At 41.4% G+C, this 16,498-nt stretch overlaps 1 protein-coding gene across 3 annotated transcripts in view; it reads left to right on the top strand.

The window, feature by feature from the left end:
- The window catches only part of UNC5C (unc-5 netrin receptor C), a 1,141,364-nt gene that overhangs the window by 799,761 nt on the left and 325,105 nt on the right, over positions 1 to 16,498 (top strand). The gene's annotated exons all lie outside the window — the stretch shown is intronic.

The raw sequence follows: 16,498 nt of genomic DNA, 5'->3' as shown, positions 1-16,498 counted from the left end.
TCTGTGGAACATTTCAACTGTCTATAATGTCATCTTTTGCATCATTGAATGTTTTATTCATTCAGCCATGCAAATTACAACATTGAGAAGCTGTATTAATTCAACCACACACCGGCACACTGGTGAAAGCATTGTATTTTTAATGTAGACTTAAATGCTTAATGCCATCCCCATGACCATATTTTTGTTTAAACATGTAAGACCAGTTTTACCTTAAATGTTCCATGATGCAGGTCATTGTTAAAATGAACACTATATTGATTTAGTGTCACAAAGTACTGTAGTTGGTGCCAGTAAAATACAGTATCTGAATGAATTATATGAATTCTGCCACCCAAATCTGCTTATACAAAAGTTTGCCATACAGAAGCAATATACTGCATTAAATTCTTTATGCTTGGACAAGCATCTTCTTTGATACCAAGCATTGAAAAGTGATTGCCAGGTATATGCAAGTGGACTTAACGTGATTGCAAATATCATTTAGCAAAGGATTTTGTTGTAGCAGCTCACATACACCTACTCTGCAGTTTGTGTTTTTAAAAGTAAAACAGTTCACTATGAAAGCAAGGTGGTCATGTGGCAGCAGGATATCATCAGGAAGCTGTGCTAATTCATAATACATTATAAATGCATGCTTGTAAAGGTAGTCATGTAACAGTATAAAGGTAGTCATGTGACAGCAGCGTACAATGTTGTGTTCTTAATGCTGTCACAACTGCTGCTCAGCATCATAAGGCTATATTAATGCTACAGTGCAAATGTTCAGTTCTGAAAAAAGATGGCAACAGGGGAAGCGACATGCAGCATTAAAGCCTTGACACTTTGACAGATCTGTTCCCTGATACAAAATACTAAGAAGTAATAGTCAAATATAGCAAGATGTATGTTTCCCTTTATATCACATGACTACAAATAAAGTCTTAATGGTTTCACAAGGTTGTTCTCTGATATCTATTAGTGCGATATATTCCACATGTAAACGCAACAGGATTATCTTATTTTATTTTCCATAACTGCAAATGTTATTCAGCACTATACTTGTCTAAGCTATATCTTACTGCTGTAAGCTGTGTCAGACTCAGTCACACTGCTGTTTTCCCCAGCTTTTAAAATATATTGCTGTACTCCATATGCATATAGAAAGCAGTGGTTAATGGGTCCATTGCAGTGCTTCTAAGGCAAACAGCCTTGGAGTCTTTTTATTTTGCATACACTATTCTTTTGCACTTTGCCTGTCTGTAACTAGTTAGTCACTCTGTTAAGAAAGTCAACTGCAAATATTGTCAGGACATGAAGAATTACTGATATGAAAAAGATACACTGCTACATTGCTTTCACATTTTATCAGGAGTGATGTTAAACTGTTCAGCCTGATAGATATAACAAGCTGTTTGTACTTAAAAAAAATGCTTATTAACCCCACTGTAATGTACTCATTAGTGAGAATTAGTCTTCTGGAAGCAGTTAAGAAAGCAAAGTTACTGCTGTTCTTTCTTTGTACAACTTCCTATTGATTTTCAGTCTCACGTAACAGAGAGTGAATGAATGATGTAATCCACTGTACCTTACTAAGCGGTTCCTTCTTTATTTATTTATTGTTTGCACAACTGCCTATTACCTTTACAACAGAATGAATGACAGTTCACTGTGCATGGTGTTATTTTTCAGTCCATCTCTTACTTTCTGCACTACTGTGTTGTTACTCTGTTATGCCCTAATGTAGCATTACCACTGCATTACAAATCAGCATTCAGCACTGACATGCTCCTATTTTATTTTGCCCACCACCCACACGGATTTGTCATCTCTCTGCTAGATAACTCATTCAGATCCATTTTAGAACTGCTTCTGTTTGTAGTAAATGTCTTTGCAGCTGCTTATGTTATGACTTGTGGTCCAGATTGCTAAGAATATTTGCATAGTAAGTAATATTTATAACTTTTGCCTGACAAATCTGAAGAACACTGTAGCTATGTTTTGCAGTAAACAGAGAATGCAAAACAGCATGTAATATGTTGCAGTGAAGTGTAGCAATGTTTTTCCATAGATTAAGAATGAAAGAAATTTCTTTTTATTTGTTTAAGGTCAGGAGAGTGGTCTGACAGGCACCTTTCCAGCTATGACTTCATACATTACTACAACAGTACATTTCCAAAATTGGCAAATGATAAACACAGACAGCTATCATCATTTGCCAAATGTAACAAAAATGCGTATTTATATGATCAATCACTGTATAACTGATGACTGCCCATCACAGTGACAGAGGGAAAAATGTCATTAGATTGACATTAACGTCCCTGAAACATAAGTGTTCCAAAAAGGATTCACTAAAAGCACTTTTAGCAAACCTCAGAGTAAATATTATTTTGCAGGGGCCCAAACCCCCCTGCACCTCCACCATGTGCCCCCACACCACCTGAACTTAAATATATCTATTCTGAGATTGCACAATAGTGAAGAAAAGGTGAGTTGTCCAATGTCAGTGAAAGGGGTTTTGACAAAGCTTTTTCGCTGAAGCAGCATTCTGCTAAAATGCCATTGTTGTATCAGCTGGCTCCCAACAGAGGCCAGTATGATCTAGTAACTTAAAAACATGAAGGAGCATCATCTAGGGCAAAGGGCAAGGTTAAGGTGAAAAGCATTTGCGTATGTCTTCCTGTGTACTGTGTACCATTAGTCCTGACTTGAAAGAATGGAAAGAGCTTGTGAGAGGTCATTCCAAACTTTGGGCCACAAAGAGCGAAACAGCCTTAGAACAGCATTTGTAGAGAGTATTGTGGCTACATCAAGATAACGTGGTCCACTGTGACACACCACCATCCACCACATAGTATATCGGTATGTCCCACAACAAAGCAGGTGTCAGTATGTGCCATTTTTGCTTCTTTCTTGTGGCAGTATGGGTCACATGACTGACCACTTTCTTAACATTAACAGTCCAATTAATTCTGCCTGCTTCAGAGTTTGTGCATATAAATACCAAGCTGGGGAATGTCATTCTTTATACCTTTTCATTATATTCCATTCCATTCCATTGATGTTTTTTCTTGGGGGGGTGGTCTGGAGTATGTCTGCTTAGGGGAAAAAATCTATAAATGTGCATGCTGTAGGCAAAAAAAGCTTGTAAAGCTTATCATCTGCAGTAAATTTTCTGTTTAAGGCTTGACCATGACATTCCTAATTGTATCATCTGCTATGACTTCAATTTTCAGTTGCAGGATTCTTATTATAAGGAAGAGGTCCTTACAAGACTATTTTGAAAAGAAAATGCTTAAGTCCTTGTCTAATGCTAACATATTATCAGGTAGCATTATCACCTGTAGTGAATCTCCAGCTAAAGAAAAGTAAGGAGAAGCATTTTAGGATAAGGGAAGAAAGTAAGACTTTGGAATCATCTATAGTCCTGATTTTCCCATTTGGCTCACAGGTATGAGGTTAGGTGAGGCATCTTTGTAGACACCAGCCCTCACACCTGTACTAACCAAAACGTCTGGTATCATCCCATGTAGGTTGTGCAGTGTCAAATGCCCATTACAATGTTTCGAAGGGTGAGCAAAGAAGCCTTTTGTTTTTTGTTAAGGCAGACATCCATGTTTGAAGGTGGAGGCATGTTGACTCATTATTCTTGAGATAGGAAAAGGTCACAGAGTATTGGTGGTGCCTACAAGTTATTTCCTTGGACACAAACTCCCCTTTTGTACAAAGCCAAGAAAGGCTGTCATTTTTCTAATGACAAAAGGACAAACATATGTGGTACTTCCCCTCTTAGAAGACCTATTAAAACATGGCATGATGCAGAAGGTACCAGAAGAGAAACAAAATTAGGTTTCTACTCCAGGTTATTCCTAGTGCCTAGGAAAGAATGTCCCTAGAGAGGCATTTTAGTCCTGTCCAGATTGAGCAGCTTAGTAAATGTCCCAAAATTCAAAATGCTTACATTGCATTCTCCCCTACCACTGTTGTTCCTTCCTACTGTCGTGATCACCCTGGGATGGAAGGATGCCTACATACGTGGTCCATTCCGCAGGGACCATAGCTGTTTTCTTAGGTTTGAGACAGTGGCCTCCCATTATGAGTTTATATCTCTGTGCCTTTTGATTTGGTTACTGTTTCCAAGCATTCACAAAATGCCTGATTCCATCAACTGCAAACTGCAGAACAAATGGAATTCATGTTTGCCACTACCTAAAAATTAAATGATTTACTGATTCAGGCACAGTCCCAGGATCAGGTGGACAGGGCACTGCAATTTACAATGGATGGTTTGGGCTTTTGGGTTCTCCTTCAGCTTTCACAAATCAAGTCTTAACTTTGTCCAAGTGAATAACTATTCTAGGAAAGCTGTTAAATTCTGTTTACCATAAGCCCTTCTTCCCACAAGCTGAAGTTCATGCAGAATACCAACAAGACATTATCCTAAAATCAGTGATGGCCAGGGAGCTCATGTAGACATTAGTTTATATGATCACCACCGTCCCAGTGTTATCCGTGATGAGGCTACACATGAGGGAATTCTAGTAACTGGTTATCAACACAAACAGTCTCTGGAGGAATGGAACTCCATTCTCCCTGAAACAGGAGATGGAGTGGTGGTTAAACCAAATCAGACTAAATGTAGGTGTTCATTTCAAATATGACCTAGAGATGCATCAGATCTGGCCTAGGTACCCATTCAAAGTGCCAAAAGGTCCATGGCAAGCAGAACCACTCCTAGAGAGAACAAGTATAACAGTTTTAAACAGACTGTAACTCTGAGCTTAGCACTTGAAGCATTTCCACCTGTCTGGATGAAACTAACACAATAGTTGTGCAGTACAACAGTAGAAAAGTGGGGCAGGGGGTCTCTGTAGTACCATCTATGCAGGATAGCAGTGCTAGCTTTGAAAATTTCCTGGAGCCAGTCTATACCCCATCTGAATTAAACTCAGTGGCAGACCATCTGAGCAGAGAAGCACTGGATCCCAATGAACAGATAATGTACAGTGATATGTTCATTCAGTTAGTTCATAGATGGGGTATTCCAGAGACAGACCTGTTTATTTACATGAAATGCAAGCAGTTGAAAAAATTGGCTCCAGAGTACAATACTAAAATTCTTGGACAGTGGATGCTTTCTCCTTCAGCTAGACAGATTGGTTTCTGTTTGTGTTTCGTCTTATTCACCTTTTCTTCAGGGTGATCCTAAAGGTACAGGAAGAGTGCAAAACGAGCTGCTGAAAGCCATCCTTTTGACCCAGGTGGCATTGTTTCTTCCCAGTCATACAGATGTCTAGGCTGAATCCTCTCCCATTGCTTGTGCATCTTGACCTCCTCACATAGGACAAGGAGGCCTTCATACTTCCCAAGTGTTTTTTTTTTTGTTCCACCTAGGAGCTTGCCTAATGACTGCTCTACCTTTGATCTTTTGGCCTATTCATTCTCTTGATATGGGAGCCCTGCATTTCCAGGCCAGATGAGAACCATACACCCCACTCTTTCCTGCTCAGGAAGCCCATTCACATGCTAATTTATCCCCAGCTACCTATTGTGATTGCACTATTGCAGTTTGAGCTCAGCCAGCTCAAACCTTCACTGGTTGAACACCTAAAGCTCCTGCTAGGTGTCACCCTTTTGGTGAGCCAGATCTGTCTTATACACCCCCATCTTTGAGAACCTCCAGCTGGCAACTTGGACCGCCAGTTTACAGAAGATGTGCTGGATATCATAAAGGACACCACAAAACTTGCTACTAGGAAATCTTTCCTGGTCAAATGAGAAGATTTGCTATTTGGTGGTAAAGGAAGAATCAATGCCCCTCTTCGGCCTTTATATCTTTAATTCTACAGTATCTTTCTATGCATTTATTTTTAGGGTTGGTGCCTGCTTCATTAAAGGGACATCTGTCAGCCAAACAATGGTGCACTGCATTGAGACTAGTACATTCAGCAGAGAAATGAAACCTCCAAAGAAAAAAAAAAAACGAGGTAATAAGTACAGCTAGGAATGTAGTGTAGTAGCTACCATCATGCAGCATAGGGCCTTAAAGGTTGTATTAGTAAAGCTTACATTGCTTCACTTTGAGCAGCTGCCTCTTGAAATTTCTGACCTGGAAAACAGTCTTCTTGTTTGGCATCACATCAGTTGTGATAATTTCTGAAACACAAGTTAGTGTGCAAAGAACCATTTCTGGTGTTCACAAAGATGGGATCAGCCTCAGATTCAGTCTTTCTTTTATACCCAAGGTTGTGAATGGGTTTTTCCTTAACAAGACCATACAGCTGCCCATCTTCTTCCCTAAACCCCAGACCAAGGATAACAGAATTCTGCATTTCTTGGATGTTCATAGACAGCTGAGACAATGCTTGGACAGGACCAAAGACTACAGATCAATTTTTTGTATCTTTTGAATCCAAGGAGGTCTGAAACCCTATCTGCAAACAGACAATTTGTAAGTGGTTAGCTTTCTGCATCTCCTTTTGTTACTCTTACCATGAGAATAAACTGGAAGGGCACATTATGATAGGCATAGCAGCCAAGACTGGTAAGTACTTAGGTTATCCTGGGGACAGCCACCTGTTTCACACGCCATACCCTTTCCAAGCATATGATGCTAGCTATTACCTTCAGAGCATCAATTCAAGGACTGTGTTTGCCATAGCCATCTTACAGGACCTGGTACTGTACAGCCCATTCCGTCTACCACACTCTCTGCCTAGACATGGTGAGCTATGAGACTCATGCCAGTAGGCAGCACTACTACAACAGTGACCTATATAAAGGACATAGTACAGTTTGGTAAAATATTACCATAAAAGCAGATGTCTGCATGGATCACTGTTTTTTATTTACAAGTTTCCTTCCTAGCCACCCCCACCCCATTTGCCTTAAGTGTCTCAGGAGTATGGATGGGCACTCTTCTGTTCATATTAGCTTTTCTACCTCAAGTCCCTTCACATGACCTCAGGCTTGCTCAGTTTTGGATAGACTGAGGGAGCTCATGTTCTATGTGCCATTTCTCTACCTGGGTTTTCTCCAACTGAGGCATGCAAGGTAGGGTATTGTCTTAGATAGGGCTGTCTGTTGTAGAAGTTTATGAAAGCAAGAACTAAAATGGCTGCATACAAACAGCTGTTTTTTTCTTTTTATGTAACATTTGTTTACTGGGAAAGTCCAACTTGGAACAAAGCCAATTTTCAGCAGAGGCCCAGGGAGAAACACTCCAGACATATGTCTTTGTAACATGAGAGGAAACCAGAGTACCCAAAGAAAACCCACACAAACACAGGGAGGACATGCAGACTCCACACAGAAGGCACTCCAGCCGAGAATCGAACCGGAGAACCTCTTGCTGTGAGGCGACAATGCAACCACTGCACCAGTGTGCCATCTGTTGTGGGGGTATGCTGAAAACCTACATGGAAAGGGATCCATCTGGCCAAGAGGGGAAAGGGTGCTAAGATGTGAATGTCAGTCTGGTGTTGGGCTTTCAGCAGCAGAAGATCCAGTAGTCAGTACTATGGCAACAATGATCCACCTAAACATTTACTGCTTTGCTAAGTTCTTAGATGGTTGTACTTTCAGGGCCACATTAAGGAGTAAGCCTGTGTTGTTTTACTGCAGTGCTTAATTTTGTTTTTAATTTCAAAGATTTAAAGATAAAACTAGAAATATTATGCATAGCCCACATACAGAGCTGCAAAGATGCACTACATAGGAGGAATAGCTGTAAGTAACCATATGGGAAGGGGAAAATGTCCAGTCTGCACATCCTTGTGCTTTTCAACTCAGGTGAAGTTCTAGTGCAGACCACTCCACGATGTATATTTCTGAGCATTTTACAGAGTTTGCACAAGGCAACCTTTCATGTTTCATTCCAGTCATAGCAGGTGGGATACTTTCTTTCTTGTAGAATAATACTCGACCTTCACCTACCATTTGTGTGACCCGATAGTTGCATTTTCCCTCCACTACTTGCTTCATACAGGTAGGGCATAAGACATGCTTCTTGCCTCTTTATTCATTCTTCTTTTGTCATTTTCAGAAGTTTCTTACAATGTGTCATAATCTTGAGAACATTTCTATGTGTCTTGCTTTCATTTTGAGATAAATGTAACCCCAATTGTGCACATGCACTTGGGACTTTTTAAAGGAGACCCTGATACGTGGGGTTTGATTCATAAACCTCAGTAGACAGAGAAGACGGACATGGTCACTCTCCTTGCTGTTCCTCACCATATAGTACCACTGCACTGCTGGTGTAGTACATATGATTGGTCAGTTATCTACTCACTCTTCTTCACTCATTTGATCCTTGTAAAGTGTTGACCTTATCTTGTTGATGTTAATGGGTTCATACTTCTTGATGGCTATACAGATTGCTTTTGAACATTACAGACAGATTCTACAGTGTTTGCATGAGACTTGAACAGTGCTGACATCACAATCAACTTGTCAATAACATGTTTCAAAAATAGCTCTACTGTAACTTACCAAAGCAGATTGTCATGTCTGAGGGTTCTGCATGGTTAGATGACTGTGTTAACCAACAGCCAGCTCGGTGCAAACAGTGTGAAAGTAGCACAGAAGTATGACAGGGCCATCATGTAGCATAGCTATTACTTCAGGCATGTAAGTAACTAAAAATCATTTCAGTGAGCATGGTTTAAACAATGAACATGGGGCAGGCATTCTTGACAAGTGACAGCATGTTTCTGTTTCAGTTAGTCAAGAATCAAGGCATATCGTATATCAAACAGCATGGTTTACTCCACGAATATGGGACACGTATTCTAGTGAAGAGTCAGCATGTTTCATTTTAGTTACATCAATTCAGGTGTCACATTTGGATTTGGACATAGACTAAAATATTTCAGATTTCTAGGTGACTAGCCAATAAGGAATATGTCTATTATGAAAGTCATGCATAATGGAAAAGGCTTTGCATATTAATATTCTTTGCTCATAGTGTGACCAATTGAATTACTCCACTGCTTTTCAGTGGGAACCTGATGCCTGGGCCCCAGGGCCACAACAGCAGGTTGTTGAAATGGAGCATAAGAATGCAGACTGCTGGGTTAACTGCCCATGGATGAGATAGTGGAACTTCCATTCCTCTAGTAGCTCTCTAAAGTGCATGGAACTCATACGTGTATTGGACAGTGAATAAACAGTCCAGTAAGGGGTTTGACTGTGATACTCCTATGTTGGCATGGTAAGGAAAAACCTGAAACCTTTCACTTCCCTATATGGGGAATAGTACTCACAGGTAAATATAGTGTACTCCAAATAGACCAAACCAGAATATGTTATTTCTTCAGGGGGTTCTTCAGTTGTATCTGTAGTCAGTGAAACCTTGTTTTGATTAGTAGCAGTTTTTCAAGATACAGAGCAGCATTTTATACTTCTCCTCTTCCAAATACATGTGGGTTTTACTGCAGGACACACCCATTCTATATTTTCTTTTCAGAGAAAGTGATGTATGTACAGACAGCTGCCATTTCTGTATATTTTACGTGGGATTTTTAGAAATCATCTGTATGACCTGACAGGTGTGTTCTCTCCATTTAGCAGCAGACAGCTGCCATTTCTGTATATTTTACGTGGGATTTTTAGAAATCATCTGTATGACCTTACAGGTGTGTTCTCTCCATTTAGCAGTATACTCCCTTAAAGCAAAAAAAAAAAATGTATATCCAGATGTCTTCTGGTTCTCTGTTTGTTTTAAACTTCCTGCTCACCACTGGATTCCTCATCTCATTAGGTAAGTGGCGGTCCATCCGTCTTTCTTATCTTTATTGTTTTGCTGCCTCCTGATGTCTTTCTTAAAGGCAGGAGTTGCCAGAAAGTGGTGTGCATATACCTGTTATAGGGTGCAGTAAGTGTGCACTTGCACAGCATTAGCACTTACGTTTAGATTGCTCTCCACCCCATGTGGCTGTGTTACCAGTATTTTAGTTGCCCTGATGTGGTAGCCCAGTAGCTCCTTATTACAGTTGGTGCTGTCCTGTTGCCAACCATTCTTTGCAGTTTCACTGTGTTCTTGTACAACATTTCAGCTGTCAGGTCTGTGCTATCTCATTTTCTCAGTCCCCATACATCTATATACTTCGACAAATGTGACAGCCTTTATGACTTCATTCATTTCAAGTCAGTATGACAGGGCATCGACTAAATACAGGTGAAGCTGACTTGGAGTAAATATTGATGTTTATATTTAAACCATAGTTAGATGTGAGCAGAAATCTTCAGTGTGCCAACAGTGCCTCTTAGCAAATTCTACATGCAAAGGTGTCGTGCAGAGAAGAGAATCTGTAATTTTAACCATAAAATGTCTCTAAAGCCGTACTGTAAAGGGAAGATGTGGTGTTTTGATGAATGCCTCCAGGACAACTCGATGAATTATTGCATTCATGTAAGGCCTTTGCAGTTTTATTGACACAACGTCTGTGATATTTTCTTACTTAGTCTGAAAGGGGTCAGTGGTACCATTCTACTCCTGCAAACAAATGTACAACACAGGCTGAAAAACACATGAAACTGATGGCTACAGATCATTTATGGTAACAACAGGAGCTATTTTCCTGGGGGCCTGTTGGCTGTTTTATCACAGCAAGGCTGCAGACAGCCCAGCAATTTATTTAACTGATTTCCAATAAAAAGTAGAAAATGAAAGACCTATCATTCAAAAAGGAGGAGATTTCAAAAGATACTACAAATGCTGCGTTCAGTACTTCCTCAAGAAACTGGTCTATAAAAGGTCCACCGAGACCGATTATTAATTGAACTTTTTAATATATTATAGCAAATTGCTCCACTTTGTCAAGCTGAAAAGGTTCTGTAGCTGCAAGCTAATTGGCTGTGAATCTTCCTAATACCATTCGCAGGGCAGACACCAATTAACACTTGGCAAGCTCAAAAGAAAAAAAAAATCATATTCCCTCTTGACATTCACAAGAACTAGTCTTAATGCTTTTTTTTCACTCCTGAAGTCGCAAGAGAGATCAAAATCCATGATCATCAAATGGGCCTAATAAATCTTACTTTATGGACTCTTTTCATTAGTGATAAAAGTATACAGATCATTGTGCTAATGAATGCGCACATCTTAATGTGACACTGTGTTGCCATTTGAGAGGCTGGCAAGGTATAGCTAGACTGAAAGAGTCGTTTTGGATGTGTGAGTTGGCAGGACTGTGTTCTAATTTGGATTTAGTCTGGAGCCTTTACATGTTCTGTAGTGCCCACTGCAATGTAAGAGAAAAATGCAGTTTGCTAGTATTGCAGATGATGTGGGATAGGATTTTGGAAATAAATGAAAACTGACTGGGCAGTAAGTCCTTGTCTTTGCATGTGTGAAGTAGGCAGTTAAAATAAATCATAAGCCATTAGTGCTAGGTGTAGTCTGCATTCACCTACCTGGTTATAGAGAACTAGTTAAAATTTCACTGCAGTTTGAGATACAAGTAAATCCTGTACATCAGGCATACACAAGTAGCACTGTGCCTGGCGAACCAAGGCCATTTTGCCTATTTTTCTGCTTGTACATATGTGTATGTGTATAGTTTTCCTGCATTTTGTATCACAACATGTCCTAGTTAACATCATATGTCATTTTTCTATTCACAGTTATTTCATTCTCTGTTACATCATATATATTTTATATGAATAAGTCAGTTGCAAATCTGTATGTCTTCACTGTTTTTAGACTTGTTACCTCTGTTGGAGAGCCATCCAAAGAGTCCACTTTTTTGTTATTAGAGCTGCACTATTACTTCTTGTGTTTTCACTCATCTGCACAATTTATTAGTTCCTTAATACAGATTGTTGACTTTGAACATGCCTTCCTTCCAGACTTCCTTTCCCCCCCTATTTTTTCATACAGCCTAGCCAACAATTATTTTGGGTACACAAACCTCCCTCTTTTTTATTGTTTACCTATGACGTTTCATTAGTGGATCTACCTCAGACCTGCACCTCCCACTTCTCTCACTTTGTCTGTCTTTCATCCTCACTGCAGTGGATACAGTGTTCCAGCTGTGGTATGATGTTCTTTGTATTTCACTTTTGCAGTCATCACACTTGGGTTATCTGCCTGCAGGTAGTCCTCAGTCGGCCTGAATACCAGAGACTTAGTATTTCTGCGTTGGTTGCTGTCACTCCAGGTCTGACGTCAGGTCATCAGGGGTATAAAAACAGGCAGCCAACGCCATTACATCAGTCTTTCTTGCCGAAGAGTCCGAAGCAGAAGCAGTTCACATGAGAGCCAGTCGGCCGCTACGTGAGTTTTCGTTTCCGAATTGAATTATCCTGAAGTCTTCTAAAGCTAAGTAACCTGTTGGGGATCCTTTTTTCTTGCTCTAACCAATGTCAGAAAAAGTTAACAATTGTCTTGCCTGTGGAAAGCAAATGCCACATCGAGATTTCCATTCTTACTGCGTCACCTGTTTAGGCCCAAACCACGACGTACCTCGCTGTTCAGTTTTGTACCTTGTTCAACACCCAAACTATTCATCATCAGGCCCTTATTGTCACTAAATACTTTCATTCTCGATCTCCATATTCCAAAATGGCTTTGGTAAGCCATCCAACTACCGATCTTCTGAAAAAATGTAAGGATAAAGACAGAGACAGACCGCACAGGTTCAAAACTGCAGAAGATGCTTCCGTTAAGCTAGTCGCCAGTTTGCCGGTACTCAGTGAAGCATTTTAGCAACCCCTGATGCCCACTTCAGTGGATTTGTAGGCCTCTACCAAGACCCATTCAGAGTCTGGTATGCCGCAAGACTCTTCTTTGACTACAGAACCTGCAGATGTCTCTACCTTGGATGGGTCCGGAGCCGCTGAGCAGGCACTTCTGAGGAAGTTCTTCACACTACCGATATTTGACACAAACAGATGACTTCTTTCGCATCTTCAGTTCTGTCTATCGAGTTTCTAAGGCCAAGAGTATGTGCTATGCCTAAAAAACCGATGACCCAAAGTCATGCACCTGCTTCCTTGCCACAACATCAAATACTTAAAATGGCAGAAGACCTTATTATGCTGATTAGGGGATGTCGGCCTTCCCCTGCTAAGAGAAAAAGAGACCTGTCCCCAGCAGCTTTAACAGACCAAGAGTCCCAACAACTCTGAGGTATCTGATTATGAAGACATGCCTTTATCTGCGTATGAGGATTCAGATGCAGAGGAATCCATTCCCTCTGTTTCTCCTCCAGAGGATTTTTCTTTTGGTGAAACCTTACATACTTTAAGAGAGCATGTCCACTGGGAATGCTAAGACTATCCTCAGTCCAAAAAAAGACTCAAGAGTATTTCTAGATTTGCCACAAAATATGCCTTTAGCAATATTCAGTCCTGGATGTTGTGGATGATGTTTTTATGGAATCCAGTTTAACTCCTGATACCTTCCCCCCTGCTCCTAGGAAACCTGACAGGTACTACAGAGTTCTTCACTCTCACAAATTCCTTTTCAAAAATCCTACTGCTGACCCAGAGGTCATCTCCCAGGGGCCTAAAGGTATCAAAGCAACTACAGCTAAGAATTCCACCCCTTTGGACAGGGATTCCAGAGCTTTAGACAGATGGGGTAAGGAAGTGTACACTTCTGCAACTCTCGCCATTAGGGCTTTGAATTGCCAGTTTTACATGCTGAAGTACCAATAACATATTATGGAACTTATTAAGCAAAAAATAGCTACCTTTACAGACTGTGCAGAAAATAAAGAATTACAAGAGCTTAGGCATTCTGCAAGCCAAGTCAGCAAGCATACTTTGCAATGTGGATTTGACACCCTAGAAACATCTTGCAGGGCAGCAGTCACTGGTTCTGTACTGAGAAGTCATGTTTGACTTAAGGAGCAGACCTTGCCAGATCATGTCAAATCAAAATTACTAGAAACTCCTTTGAACAAGGACAATCTGTTTGGCACCAAAGCAGAAGAGGTTCTTATGGAAGAAAAAGCTAAATCTATGCAGACAGTCAAAGACTTCTTGCAAGTACAGCCTCCTAGATTCAGTAGGCATTGCCCCTCAAAACACTGGTCCTTTCCAGCCCCCTCAAGGCCATCTCAAACTAGACCCAGGGGAAACAGACCCCCCCCAGACTATAGTCTCAGGGTATACAGAGATCTAAGCAATGGAGTGCCTCCACTTCAAAAACAGGGAGTGCTAAGCCACTCCCCTACAGAAAAAATTCACAATGACTTCGCAACTCCACTCCCCACCTTTGTCCACCTGCTTGTGCCCATAGGAGGAAAACTTTCCCATCAGGCAAAAAACTGGACTTCCATCACCAAAGACCGATGGATCCTCAACATTGTATCCCAGGGGTACAAATTTCACTTCCACTCACTGCCAACCCCAAAAGGGTTCCCAGACCTTCCTCCAAACCAGTGGGCAGAGGCACAAAACCAAGTTCAATCCCTGCTCTCTATAAGAGCAATTCAACCTATTCCTGCAGAACAGATAGGTCAAGGGTTCTATTCCAGACTTTTCCTGGTACCAAGAAAAGAGAGCACTTGGCACCCAATTCTAGATCTTTACATTCTAAACACCTTCCTGGTGGTACCAAAATTCAAAATGCTCACCCTGCAGCAGCTTCTTCCTATGCTGGCCAAAGATGCCTGGTTAGCCACCCTAGACTTAAAAGAAGCCTATCTGCACATCCCTATCAGGGACTCTTGCAGGAAATATCTATACTTCAGGGCAGGACCTATGCATTATCTGCTCTCTGCACTTCCCTTTGGCTTATCCACTGCTCACAGAGTATTCACAAAATGTCTGGCTCCAGCCATTGCCTACTGCAGACAGAGAAAAATTCAAATTTACCCATACTTGGATGACAGTCAGGAAATGCTGTTGCAGCACCTGACATTTGTAAAGAACCTTCTAACCTTCTTGGGGTACACCATCAGTGAAAATAAATCAAAACTAGTCCCCAGTCAAAAGTTTGTATTCCTGGGAGCAAGCTTGGACACAGTATCCCAGATGGCATTCCTTACTCTAGAAAAACAAGCCTATCTGACAGACTACTTCACTCAAATGGCCACCAGAACCCAGCTATTTGCAAGGAAAATCCTGCAGGCCCTAGGGTTCATGACCTCATGTATCCTATTAATTCCATATGCCAGACTGTATATGAGGAAACTTCAATGGTACTTAAAAAGTCTTTGGTGCCAACATAAAGTCTTTGGTGCCAACATTCTCAGGACCTGGAAACTGTCATTCCTATCATACTTGTCTAAGGACAGAGTTTCTTTTGTTGGCAGCAGCATGCAACCACAACAAGGGACTGCCCTTTACTCAGCCCCATGCCACCCAGACCCTAACCACAGACACATCAGACTATTCCTGTGGAGGCACACCTGGACAACAAGTGCATTCAGGGTCACTGGAGCCCAATTCAAATTCATCTGCACATCAACCAAAAAGAGATGCTAGCTGTTTAGTATGCTCTAACAGCTTTCAGATCCTTGCTTTCAGCAGGAACCCTGCTAATAAAAACAGACAACACCACAGTTATGTGGTACATCAACAAGCAGGGGGGAACCCACTCTTACCCACTATGCAGGCTAGCCATGGCCCTGTGGAACACAGCCTTGGACATGCAGGTCCATCTGCAAGCTCAATTTCTGCCAGGCAAACAAAACTTACTGGCAAACGACTTAAGCGGAAATCTCCTAGACCCACACAAGTGTCAATTAGAGCCCAGCACCTTCAACCTTCTGATTCAGAAATGGGGGACCCCAGAGGTGGATCTCTTTGCCTCCCCCTGCAATCACCAGCTCAGCAAATTCTACACTAGGACACCTCACAGCAGGGCCTGGAAATTGGATGTCCTATCCTTCCAGTGGGTAAACCTCTCAATCTACGCATTTCCCCCTCTGCCCCTTCTTTCAAGAATTTTTCTCAAGATAAGACAGGACAGACCAAGGACAATTCTGATTGCCCCGGACTGGCCATGCCAGCACTGGTACCCACTCCTGCACAACCTGTCACCAGTACCACCCTGGCATCTATCCCAGAGCCCAACCCTGCTCACTCAGCAGGGAGGACAGATCTTGCATCCGCAACTGCAAACACTATATCTTACAGCCTGGCTTATTCCTTGAATTCTCCCCCAGTGACTAGTCTAAGCAAGTAGGTGCTGGACATCATTCTTGAAGCCAAAAGACCCAGTACAAGGAAATCCTATGCTGATAAGTGGAAAAGGTATTGCTCGTGGATTCAATCTAAAGGAGAGGACACAACTCAGCCCTCCCTACCTCTAATCATGGATTACTTAGCGGATCTACTCCACAGAGTCCTTTCCTTCTACTCCATTAAGATTCATGCCTCTGGCATCTTGGCTCATTACAACTCTTAGCCACCCCTATTCTCTCACTCTCTCATCAAACAGTTCTTGAGATGGGCAAACAACCTAAGGCCACCAAGAAGAGCACTCACCCCTGCTTGGGACCTTAACTCCGTACTGGAAAAGCTCACACTACCCCCTTTTGACCTGCAGCATCAGCAG

Source organism: Protopterus annectens, chromosome 2.part0, assembly GCF_019279795.1.
Source record: "Protopterus annectens isolate FY-2018-M chromosome 2.part0, PAN1.0, whole genome shotgun sequence".
NCBI classification, from domain to species: domain Eukaryota; kingdom Metazoa; phylum Chordata; order Ceratodontiformes; family Protopteridae; genus Protopterus; species Protopterus annectens.
The sequence above is the reverse complement of the archived record's forward strand: the minus strand, read 5'-3'. Positions and strand labels throughout refer to the sequence as shown.